Source organism: Cydia pomonella, chromosome 7 (assembly GCF_033807575.1).
Source record: "Cydia pomonella isolate Wapato2018A chromosome 7, ilCydPomo1, whole genome shotgun sequence".
NCBI classification, from domain to species: Eukaryota; Metazoa; Arthropoda; class Insecta; order Lepidoptera; family Tortricidae; genus Cydia; species Cydia pomonella.
In genome coordinates this window covers 23,847,108-23,859,861 of record NC_084709.1, presented here as the reverse complement: position 1 = coordinate 23,859,861, position 12,754 = coordinate 23,847,108, and the positions used below count along the sequence as shown (strand labels likewise).

At 37.9% G+C, this 12,754-nt stretch overlaps 1 protein-coding gene and 1 long non-coding RNA gene across 4 annotated transcripts in view; both read right to left on the bottom strand.

The window, feature by feature from the left end:
- Positions 1–12,754, bottom strand: part of LOC133520195 (lachesin-like) — a 170,124-nt gene that overhangs the window by 91,499 nt on the left and 65,871 nt on the right. The gene's annotated exons all lie outside the window — the stretch shown is intronic.
- LOC133520199 (uncharacterized) lies at positions 9,908–11,487 on the bottom strand. Its single transcript, XR_009799721.1, has 2 exons — positions 10,858–11,487; positions 9,908–10,571 (listed from the first exon to the last, which is right to left on the bottom strand). It is a non-coding gene; the product is annotated as an uncharacterized LOC133520199 (long non-coding RNA).

Below are 12,754 nucleotides of genomic sequence, written 5' to 3'. Positions count from 1 at the left end.
GCTCATTATTTTTTGCTTCTTTCAAACATATACTCAAACCAGCCTTTAACTAGCAAGTTGCTTGAGCATCACTTCCTATAGGAATTAGAAGATTTAGTAACTTTTTAGTACTTTGGAGGACAATTTCTCCCAATAGGTTGAGTTTGGGCAGCTAAAAAAAAATACGTGTCCGTTATTTTTGACTACTCTGTAACATATATAAATATAAATCAAATCGGAACCGGACAGTTGGGTACCATTCCTTGTAAGTTAAAGTTAAGTCGTTTTTGAAATTATGAGTTGACATTGTCTTTTATTTAAATGTTATTCTTTAAAACCCGTTGTGAATTATTATTAACGATAGGTTCATATAATGTTTAACAAATAAATAAAGATATGCTCGGTAAATATAACTAACCGACAGTCGATAAAATAAAACGTTCCAACTCTATTTGAAGCTTGATTTTTGTCATGAAAAATTCCGCCCTCTGAAAATAAGTTAGGCAACATGTCGCTTTTACTGTACAGCAGAATTTACTAGCTAAAAACTCCTGTCTTTCTCAAAGAACTCACGATGATTAAAAACGGAAAAAGCGAGATTTGTTACAATTTTGCTCTTTAGATCTCACTGAATAGTCACCTGCAATTCGCGACTTGCGACGCATCTAAGTCACGCTCGTATAAGCCTTAATTGAAAGCTAATAGCTTAGTCATTACTGCTATTAAAGAATTAGCAGTCGATACATAATTTTGTACTGCTGGTGAAATTGCTTTAAAATTTCGTATGATGTTATGGCATAAGCTATATTTTTTATACTACGTCGGTGGCCAACAAGCGTACGGCCCGCCTGATGGTAAGCAGTATCTGTAGCCTATGTACGCCTGCAACTCCAGAGGAATTACATGCACGTTGCCGACCCCAACCCCCTCCCGCCCCTCGTTTAGCTATTGAAATAATTCGGATAATCGTCAGCTGGACCCACCAAAAATGCCGTATTATTTGATCCCTTTTTTATTTTTTATTAGGCATAATACTACACCACACTACACTAAAAAAGCCTACAGTGCTCTGCGCGTCCAGTACAATAACGCCTTCAGGGGGTTGTTGGGGCTGCCCTGGCGCTGCAGCGCGTCAGGGATGTTCGCCGCATGGAGAACCGACGGTTTCCAAGCCGTGATGCGGAAGCGGACAGCGTCCCTGGGCGAACGTGTTCGGGGCAGTACCAACACTCTCCTGAAAGTGATTGCTGAGAGGATGGACAGCCCTATCCTTATTCACTGGATGTCGCTGCATGCCAATCCAAACTGCAATTATACTTTTTACTAACACACTTAGCCGTAAGTCATTACTAACATAATATGGATGTTTTTGTCCGAAATAAATGTTTTCATTTCATTCATTTCATAATGTTATGGTTTACCAACAACCACGACAAGTAATGTTAATAATATTTTTTTAACTTCTCATGTTCGTAAGATTGACATTTAAGTTTCGTGTAAGCGGCAATTCCGTACTCGTTTAGTACTGATGGAATTATTTTAGTGCTTTAATCCCCATTGGGGAGCCTAAGTTACGACTGGAACCGTAGCCGACCAGTCAGACCAGTTCCAGCAGTTCCAGAGCGGCCCTAGCTGACGTCCCTCAGCTCGTCCGTCTCCCAACCCGCAGTGGCTTCGGTAGCTTCAGCAGAGTATTTGCGTGGTGGAACTGACCTCGGAGCAAAATCAGTACCGGCCTAGAACGTACCCTACCCTAAAGCGGGTGATCGACGTACGAGCTATTATACCGCGGTTTTAGAGCGACGATTTTACTCGCGGCTCGTCAGCGCTGATCGACTAGCGAGCAAAACAGTCGTGCGATCGCGGTCGGTTCAAGATGTCGTGCTCAAAATATGAAGTTTGTTATGATCGACACGCGGTTTCATGGCGAGCCGATAAAAAATCAAACATACATGACGAGCCACGAGCCCGGCTCGTCGGTATATAATACCGCGGTATTGCAATGATACACCGGCGAGCATTACCGACGAGCCGCAAAACCGCGGTTTTACTCGCCCGTCGATCAGGGCCTTACGACTCTAAATCGTGTGCTTGCGGCGGAATCTCGGTAGAATAAATTCAGTTCTTTACTTAACTCACTGTTTCATTTATTCTCACCGCCAACCGTAGCAACCCATTGGTAGTTTTAAATTTTGTTGACACTGTATTCTACACTTTACGTTTTTATTTATATAAATAAGTACTAAATATACACAATCGAGGTGAAAAGTAGAGTATAAGTACAACTCGGGCATAAATGCCCCTTGTTATCCTCGACCTATATGGGTCCTCGCTTACGCTCGACCGACAAATTGCCTCGGATGGCATAGGTTGCTTTATGCCCTAATTGTATAATCTACTAATTTTGATTCTGCAAGACAGAAAGACCTAGACCAGTGGTGGGCAAAGTACGGCCCGCGGGCCAGCTCCGGCCCGCGCAAGGCTTACATCCGGCCCGCCGCCGGTCCTTCGAAATAATTAGTATATAGCTCGATAGATAACGGTTTCAAATCAAAATGTATTTATACTGCAGTTCCGGCCCTTCTCGGATTTTTTTAAATTTTCTGGCCCCCCATGAGAAAAGTTTGCCCACCACTGACCTACACACTTGCATGCTCGCAAAGTATGATTTTGGAAATTATATCAGAAATTCATTCAAATTATGTTGATGTGTGATACGAATTAAAAGGAAACGGCTTTTTGTTTTATCAAATAAACAGCCATTAAATTAAGACAAAACAATACAGTTTTATGTATTGATGTTTCTGTTCACATCTTATTAAACGCCCGCAAAAATTGTCCGTAAACAATCCGTTACTACATATTTCAGGGGCTTATCCTTTGACCTTTCTAAACATTGCCCAAAACGCTGTTGTTTTAACAAACATGTGTCCGGTTTTTAAACTACGTTATTGTACACTAGGCTCTCGTAAAACGGGTACATTCGTAGTCATAAAATATATCACGCTTTTATTTCCACGGTAAATCTTTTGAAAACTGAGCCAACTGATAAAACTCAGTACTGCACTTCAATTCAACGAAGACTTGCTCGTTCCTAGTGAAGACGCAGCCCTATGGGCCAAGACATTGGATATAGTTCTTTAACTCTTTATTATACTTTCTAATACCTTAAGCGACTCGAATTTTGCCATTCGATTATTAATAATAATTCAACGAAAATATAAAGAAAATACCTATAGCAATTTGACTAAGGTAGCTGCGCCAAAAAGGCCCTTCTTAAGCCTACTTACTTTCAAAAACGTTTTTCAAACTTTGAAGCAAGTTCAAGTTTAGATACTTGATCAATGTTCAATCATTTTCAAGAAATGGGCAATCGTCCAAAGTCATGCCGAGTAAATATACCAAAAAAATACCTTTAAACATTTATATGCATGTATATGACACCGTAAGCTTGTGCACCCGTTAGTTTATAATTTAACGTAAGTTACGTTAGATTAGTTTGTAATCTTCCCACCATCAGCTTATAATTTAACTATCGAGATTATAAACTGACGAGTGTTTAAAATTTTACATATATCATTCAATTTGCTGCAGTATTATTTATTTATTTATCGTATGGCTTCGTTACATGTCACTGGATATAAAGTTGTAGAGAATATAAATTATAGTAACAACTTAAAATTTTAAATTTCGCCCTACTCAGGTAAGCCACCGCTTCTTCAGCCAGGATTGAAGTCGTTCACATGGCCCATGTATTTTGTGAGGGGACATTCCATTACTATGTGTTCGATGATCTGGTCTGGATGCCCACACTCGCAGGCAGGAGAGGCGCTCCAGCGCCATTTATGCCAGTGGTGTGCGCAGTTACCATTACCGGTTCTAAAGCGGTTAAGGGCTGACCATACACGACGGGGTTCTTTGAAACCGGTAGGAGGTGTTTGAGGTGTGAGAGGGATAAGAGGGTTTGTTTAGTCCTTGTGGTGCTCCCATTCCGCTTACCTCCATGCATGCTGCAGTATGAACTGTCACCTCAGCACTAACTACATATTCTGCATCCTTTGATGTAAGTGGGACGAGTAGAATGGGTAATCAATGCGTAATGAATAGACTATATAAGCTCACACTTAAACATTAACAGAGAACGCCTGGGGCTCGCCCGCATTCATGAATAAGATAATTGACTGCAGAGGCGGGATTAAGGCGACAAGCGCGGTAATGCTTCCTTACCCAGTTACCACAGACCGTATAATATATGTTACCGTGAAAACCCGATTTTAGTGAAAGCGCGTGTACCTTAAAACTAGTTTGCCGTGTTTTCACAAGTTTCCATAAGGCACACATCCTACCACCACTTAACATTTTCGCCACTTAGATGATTGGCAGTCCTCAACTGTGCGTTTGTCCAGAAACTTCCTGCCTCGCACAGCTAAACTGTGGAATGAACTGTCGCCTGCGGTATTTCCGGACCGATACGACCTAGAAACCTTCAAGAAAAGAGCATAATTCCATCTAAAATTCCGGCAACTCACAACCCTCCTGGTGTTGCGGGTGGCCTTAGGCGGCGGGAATCGCTTATCATCAGGTGATCCTTCTGCTTGTTGGCCTCCTATATCATAAAAAATGCCTCGGTGAAAACTTGAAAATGTGCATTCGATAAAAAGGTGTACCAGATCATGCATGGCCAGATTTTATCGTGTACTGCGGTGGCATCATGGTTCCATTTTTATCACTTGTCACTATGCCCGTCACTTTCGCGCTTACATACTTGTTAGAACGTGACAGGCATGGCGACAAATGATAAAGAGCCGACCATCTTAGCCCTACTGTCTTCATGTGCGGTGGCAACATGGTTCCATTTTTATCACCTGTCACTGTGCCCGTCACTTTCGCACTTACATAGTTAGAACGTGACAGGCATGGTGACAAATGATAAAGAGCCATCATCTTAGCCTTACTGAAGTAATATAAAAACCGCTTAAAGTCTTTGCTTACGGTGGCATCGTTGTTCGGGTCGCCAATTTCCCGAATGGAGGTTGAGGGAGGCGATGGCTGAGATACGCGTCATATACGTGAGAACGGGTGCCGTTTGTGGAGACTGGTCCGTTTAAGCCGACACGGGCTATCATATATAATAACTTTATAATTACAGTGAGACACCTCATTCGGTTCTCGTTTGTTAATATTATACAGGATCTTGACTCTTTGAGACCCTATACGTATTATAGATAATTTGATAAACTATATAATCTTTTAGTTCTGACACTTAGAGACGTTTAAACCTCTAAATAATTAAAAAAAAATCTTTAATTTGTTTTTTTTTATTATTTTAGGGTTCCGCTGTCCGTCCGTCCGTCCCTCCGTCTGTCACCAGGCTCTAATGAACCGTGATAGTTAGCCAGGTGAAATTTCTACAGATTATGTATTCCTGTTGCCGCTATAACAACAAATACTAAAAATAGAATAAAATAAATATTTCAGGGGGCTCCCATACAACAAAATGATTTTTTATATAATGGTACGGAACCCTTCGTGCGCGGGTCCGACTCGCACTTGGCCGATTTTTTGTAAATATTGTTATTATAGTTTTTAGAGACTTTACATATGTAAGTAATTATAACACTTTACTTTGAATTGTTTTTTTTATTGTTGATTTTTTTTGCTACTCATAGCATTTTATGTATATTTCTAAATTTACTAAATTCCATGTTGACATGTAAAGTGCCCTTGTAGCCTATTTGCTGAATAAATGTTGAAGTTTTAAGTATATACAGCTAAAAATTTAATAAGAAAGATGATGAACAAAACATTCTCCAGCTCCAATCAAGAGCCTATCCATACATCTCGTCTTAATTAGGCCATTCTCACAAATTACTGCATTAACTCCCGAATGATGTTTATTAATTCCCTGCCATATTTTACGGGGCATAATTAAATGAACAGCTGCAATAAAACTTGCGATTTAACAAGATCAATGAAAACCCACGGCTCTTCAATTACATTCAGTAATGGGGTCGTTACTTAAGGGTTGAATTTAATTGTGTAAGGTGTTGTAGTTCATTCGGATGGTTATTAGTATTAAATTTAATAGTGTTGAGATATCTGAATTGATTGTTGAAATGCGGAAGGTTTTTCACAAGAGGAATAACAGTACAGTTATGTTGTCTTCATCAAATTCAAACTTATAGTAACTTATAGTTTTAAAACGAATACGGGACTTAATCGCGTAAACTTACGTTTATTATATGGCCTGACGTTTCGAACGTGACGTTACGCTCGTGGTCACAGGCAGACTGGCGAGGAATTGTATCAACATCTTGCTGCGCGGGTTTTGCGAACTACTCGCACTTGATCATGATTATTCACTTGTACGCTAGGTTCGTCACTTTGCCTACACACAACACTCACGACATCCGATGGTATGTGTTGGAAAGTTTTTTCACCCTTTAGTGCGGGTAGTTCGCAAAACCCGCGCAGCAAGATGTTGATACAATTCCTCGCCAGTCTGCCTGTGACCACGAGCGTAACGTCACGTTCGCAACGTCAGGCCATATAATAAACGTAAGTTTACGCGATTAAGTTCCGTATTCGTTTTAAAACTATGAACGAAAATCGTGTTGGTTTAAATCAATAAATTCAAACTTACATCTGAAATCAAAACAATATCTAAATGATGTAATTTTGTTCTCTTTCGCCCGTGCATCACGCTTGCGCTAATGCAATTATATATAGACAAGTTTTTACCGGCGGGATTGTCTCGGTGAGGCGAGCTAAAGGAGATTCCGATACTGACACCGCAACCTGCCGCGGTGAGCGGTGCGAAATATTAACTGTCAAACAAACTGATGTATTTACGTAGGTTACTTGCACTTGCTATAACTGTCGCTGTTAATCGTATGTTGCTGTGTATTAAGGCGCCTTGAGTCCTGGTGCTTCTCCGAATGCAGCTCGCTGAGTACTGAACGGACGGCCGTGCGTGCCCGGGGTGGCATCTATAATAAAAGTTTTCGTATGTATATTTGCGCTGCGCCAATGGTGTAGTTCTTAAATTGAGCTAGGTTTCTTTTTGTAGTGACTGTAGTGAGTCAATCGGTCCTCGTTAGAATTACGGGCGGCCGGTTGCTCCTTGTTTCGAAGGTACTGTCTATTGTTGTGGTTATTGGTGATTATGTAGTAGCGTTTTGTTGAGACAGGTCCCCGATGCTACGGGCGGCCGTGTCCCAAATTTTCAAGTTTTCGCCGTGTTAGGCGGCACTAAAAATTGCGATCTGGTATGTTATGTTTTTATGTTTTGTGACCTTCAGGTCTTTAATTTGTCTATTATATATTTAGTATATTTTTTAAACGAGTCTAGCGTATCTTCTTTTTCGATTATTTATTTTATGTTGAAGAGATCTATGCTTTGGTATTTTCCACAGACTCTCGTTGACGCATCTGTCATACGTGTACCTTGGGCAGTATTTAATCAAGTTTTCGATGATTTGTTTAGTGGAATTGTCGCATGGACAAACGTCTTTGTCGGTTAGGTGGAATCGATTCAGATAGGTTCTATTGTAACCATGGCCTGAGGGCCTACCAGGTTCGACGTGTTGCCTCTCTGTCGCACTTATAAATTCGTACGTAAGTATGACAGGGAGGCAGCACGTCGAACGTGTCTGTTAGGATTTATGTTAGTTGAAAAGTGATGGATGTATGCTTACGGAGAAGTTTAAATGTCACTATGGGAAAACAGTGTATGACAGGGAAAGCCAGTTTCAAAACAGTCGCATTATGTAACTAGCATTCTTCAAGCGTAGGTCAGCAATAAAAGCCAGAGCCGGCCATTGAATCCATTGTGCAATGGAATTTCTACAAGAATTAAACTTACTTTTACCTCTCTGACATAACATTCATGTGGCTTTAAAATGTATGTTCGTTTTGTTAAGTCAGAAGAGTTTTGGTACAAAGACAAACATTTGAAAACGTAACCTGCGAGTGCTTAAATAAATGTGATTAAGCACATTCTTTAATTCCACCAACAATTATACATTTTACATACATGTAAAACTACAAATTAAAACTATGAATGAAATGTTTAAGTTGTTAGAATAATTAAATTTAAGTAAATAGATGAAACTTGACTGAATATTACTTATTGTACAATAAGCCAATCACATTAGATTTTTTTTAAAGAATAAATTCCCAGCAAGCTGGAAATAGTTTTAATACCTTCATTTGCTCCTTAATGCTCAGAGTTTTCTCCATCCAAGTGTAACTAGACGCATTAGCAGATCTAGTTAACATATAAAAATAATTGACACAAATAAACGGTCCATATCATTTTCATAAACTAAAAACCTCAATTATTATGTTCCAATATTAATCAAAATACTAGTAAATAGAATGTATATATCTAATAAATTAATTCCGTAAGTTTAATGGAATAGAAGCAAAATATTCTCACGAGAAATTTTAAACAACAAACAAAGACTTTAACTAAATCATATTTCGTAGTGGGTCGTTACTCAGAAAAGGAGATTGGTACTCGAGTTTAAAGGGTAATAAATTAGTCAAACGTATAAGGTAAAGGCATCAGTGCTGAGACATGCACCAGTGTGCCAAAAGTAGGTGTTATTATAGATTAATAAAGTATGAATTGAAAAGTAACTTAATTTTTAAAAGAATTGTTTAGCATAAACCACAACACTACTTCAAAGAAGTGCTGTCTTCTGACATGAAGGGATATGCCATATGCGCCATTTTTTTGGAGCGTCACATGGTATTTTGATCAGACGTTAGCAGCCGAATTGTGATATTTTTTTAAAAAGCATGTGCACTGCTTCACGTAATTAATACTTAATTTGTCTGGAAGAAGTGGAAAATTAATATGAATCCATATTAAAGTAAGCCCTGGCCGATTACTGGGTTTGAGGCAGTAATTTTAAAGGGACGTGGACCGAGAGGCCAGCCGATAGAGGCTGAGCATAGGTTTCAAGATTTTTTTTATTATTTTCAAATGCAATGTAAGTCGTTAAATCAAGCACCTTTAAATATCTACATTATTATGACTTTATTTCATTGAAATACATCAAATGTCATCCTGTGGCTGACCACTGGACACTGAGATCACGGAACTTGGAACCCAATAGCCAGGCGTTAAAATGGGATGGCTGTAGATTGGGTACTTAAAGGCTATGTCTTGGTAGACGGGAGGCTGATTGCTGGCGGAAAGGCCCTTGCATTATATTTAATGAAATATTTCCATAAGCTAAATTAAATTACATTTTATTCTCTATAAAAATTAAACTTTAATAAATTATTGATGAGTAAAAACATTCATAATTCTTATTGATCAATTAGTGGGCAAATTAGACGTTCTTGAATATAGAAATTTCGTGGAGGGGTTGACTATTGGTGCCTTTACCCTGCGATAAGTACGAGAGACGCGTCTAACACGTCTGGAGCGTTTGCCGAAGGTTATAAATAGCTCAGTTTAAGCCAGGACCGCCATTATATTTTTGACCGTCGGATTGTCACTTTCGCTGGCTTATTCGTAGACGTAAAAACAAAGGTTGTTATTTTGACGATTGAATGTTTGACATTGCGTAGCTACTATGCTGTTCTTTGTCAATCTGTTCAATTGTTATTTTAGTGTCAATACTTACTTATTTTTGTGGATTTTTTGTATTTTAGAGCCAGTTCAGTGTCAGGTTGCATGGTCAACCTACCGAGTACACCTAACCAAACGGTGACAAGCAGGTTTACTCGGGAATCCAGTAGAGAGTTAGGTCCAGGTCGCGAGAGGGGCCTGGCGTCAGCCTTTTTACCAACACAGGTGACGATTATACCTCTTACGTTCTCTTCAAGGTCTGACAGAGGTATATGAGGGTCTCACGTGTGGACCATTAGGAGTAATCCTTACTCATTGAAATCTGTTGGTAATTGAAGAAGCGTTGTCTTGTTAAATATATTTATTTATACACATTATATACATGGTTAGGGCGCCTTATTCATCTGTACCCAGGCTTCGGCTAACACAGATGGAGGGAGGCAATCACACAGACACTAGGGTTTGCTATACCTCGGTTTTGTCGGCCGAACGTTTAGAGCTTAAATTAGGGTCCCTCACACACACTCCTCCCTGTGAAAATAGAGGTTCGCCTCTAGTTTTACACACATTAGAATAGGTGAATTTGGGGTAGAGTTAGGGTAGAGTCATTATTTGGGTGTTAGGTTTATTTATTTTCTTTCACATTTAGTTTGATTGTATACGAAACTAAAATCATTAGAGTTTTTAACTGTTTTAATTACAAAATAAATTAAAACCTATCTTCAGTAGCATATGGATGGGTTACTGAGGCTCGTACATTAAATATGATTGAAGGTTTATATATTTTTACATTGGGTGAGATAGGGGAACAAAGTTATTTGAGGACATACTAAATAATTTTGTTATAGGGAGCTAGTGACCGGCGGAGCAGTTCACTAGTGACAATTGAGCTTTTCTATAACTGGGGAATTAAAGGGTAAATAAAGTCATATTTAATAGACGATTGTTTTCAGTATTCCATACATTAATAGTACATTCAGATGAGTTTCTTGGCGTTTCTTCTCGTCTGAAATTAGGTTACGAAACGTTGGTAGAGTAATATTACATAGTGCTTAGGAATACCTATTATAAATAAAATAAAATAAAATGGGTATTAATTAGCTTAGAGACCCGTCTTCATCCGGGCGTGACAGTAGATAAAGTATGTTTGTACGTGCTATTCTTTGCAATATTTAGGTACTTATGGTTACAATGGTTACATATACATATTTTCCCTGTAGCTAGCTAGGTTAGCGAAGAGATATATTAAAAGGAAAATATAAGTTTTTAAATTACAAACAAAAAGGGCTTACTACTGTTCACGGTAACTGGTCACGGTAGGGCCCGGTAGGAGATAAATTCTAAAAAATATATATTATTTACTATTTTTTTTATTTGTCTAACAATAGTGTTAATAAAAATATACAGTAGGAATATTTACAAATTCATAGGATAGTTAGGGATAGTTTTGGAAAATCCAAATCGTATCAGTTTTCACATAAAAGACGAAGGGTACTAAGGTTTACAACGTAAATACACTAGACGATCACATGGCCAAATTTATTTATTTTCCTATTTTTATTTAATCCTGGTTGAATTTTAGTTAATTAGTTTAGTGGTAGATGGGGTAAGGTACACAAGGAGGTGTGCATATATTTTTGCTCTTTTTAGTTTTATGATTGTAGATCAAAAACGGTACGTCCGACGGAATATTAGTTCTAATCATAACAAAAAATGATATCTGAAAACCCCACAGGTATCTTAATATGAATTCATAGTCAAAGTTTGTAAAGAATAGCCGCCACTTTCGCTTTTGAATTTCTTTTTTTTTTTTTTTTGGTATAATTATGTTAAAAATCCGAATGCCTTTTTACCAATATCTGATCCATCAAACCTTGCGAGTGGTTTGGCAGCCCAGGGAAAAATAGTACATTACGATACAAGTGCGAAAAATAGGAAATTCGAAACGAGTGGCGATAAATTAAAACACGACCGAAGGGAGTGTTTTAAATCGACACGAGTTGCGAATTACCTATTCGCACATGTATCGTACAACGTTTTACAGTACATATGGCCCTTTAAATGTTCGACACAGTAACGTATTATGCTACTTCTCGCACTAGTGCTAAAAAGTAGCCCCATATGTACTGTAAAATATCTTTTAAGGCTCCCAAAATTTATGCACATTGCACACATCCTGGTATGGAGAAATTACACGCATTTAGGATCAAATCAAAGTAAGTATTAAAACAATTTCCAGCTTGCTTGGAATTCATTCCTCAAAACGATATTTTTGGATTTAATTTCATTGGCCTACAATTTATAAATACTATATAATTATTATATACCGCATGAATATTAGGCAGGAACTTTTCTAGATAATATATCTCGATGGTTCACTTTCAAAAGTATCTGAAATTAGATTGATTAGATTAGATTATTTATTTCATGGAAGACAATAAATTTGCATTGATGTGGAAAATATTAGAATTTCTATCATGATCATCAAAATAAAATAAAAATGAAAATAATAACAATACTAATGAAATAAAATTATAGCTCCAATAAGGATTGTCAATAATTGTTATTGTACACAGAGACATATCTCTTTTCATTAAAATAGTAGGTACTTTTGATGCTGACTGTACTTAGTGCATTACGTATGAGTAAACTTCACAGTACATATGGTGCTACTTTACCGCACTAGTACGATAATTAGCACATTATGTAACTATGTCGAAAATTTAAAGGGCCATTATTTACTGTAAAACAATACATGTGCAAGTAGGTAATTCACGACTTGTGTCGCTTTAAAACATACGCCACTCGTTGCGAATTTCCTATTTTTCGCACTTGTATCGTAATGTAGTATTAATGTACAATTGTAATTGTAATTGTTATTTCAATGTACAATTGTACGTGATACGTAATTCATTCGGAGATTAGTCATGTAATAACAAGAACATATTATCTAATTAAAAACTAAATACATTTAACAAACACTAAACTGCATTAAACTAAGCAATAATAACACAAAGTGCCGTATAAGCTCACCTAATCCACAAACGATAGCTACAAAGCGCAAAAACATTTCAAGCAATCCACACGGCACCTTACCGTTTTAATCCCAAAAGTTGTACTAAAAATAACAACAATCAAGCTAATGTAAAACCGGGCCGTAACATTAATACGTGGCGTTTACGCGGCGGG